The following is a 492-nucleotide window of genomic DNA, read 5'->3' as shown; positions in this document are numbered from 1 at the left end:
AATAAAAGTCCCTTGTTTGGATCTTTGATTGGCTTAGGTTAGTGAGAGTGTTCATTATTCAAGTTGGGGAGATTTGGGGACATTGGATGGGATAAAAGGGTGTTTTGTATTTTTACATTTGGGAATTGGGTGCATGCTCATGTATCAATCAAATGCTAGACCTTATGCATAGATGTTCTTGTACATAGTTTGAAAGAAAGAAAAGAATGAGTAAAATAAAAGAAAAAGAAAAGAAAAAGAAAAAAATATAGAAAAAGAAAGAAAGAAAAAGGAAGAAAAGAAAGAAATAAAAAGGGGACAAAATGCCCCAAGATAAAGCTCAATAAGAATCAATACATAAGTGTTGGGAAATGAAAAGAAAATGCATGAGTATGTGAAAAAGTGAAGAATGGGTAGTTAGGTTAGTACTTAATTGTATAGGTCATCATAGGTTAGGTGGGAAGGTTTAAGCTCATCAAAGATTCAAATTTCAAGCTCACTTAACCACATATG

This window comes from Arachis ipaensis, chromosome B03, assembly GCF_000816755.2.
Source record: "Arachis ipaensis cultivar K30076 chromosome B03, Araip1.1, whole genome shotgun sequence".
NCBI classification, from domain to species: Eukaryota; Viridiplantae; Streptophyta; class Magnoliopsida; order Fabales; family Fabaceae; genus Arachis; species Arachis ipaensis.
This window is presented reverse-complemented; position numbering follows the sequence as displayed.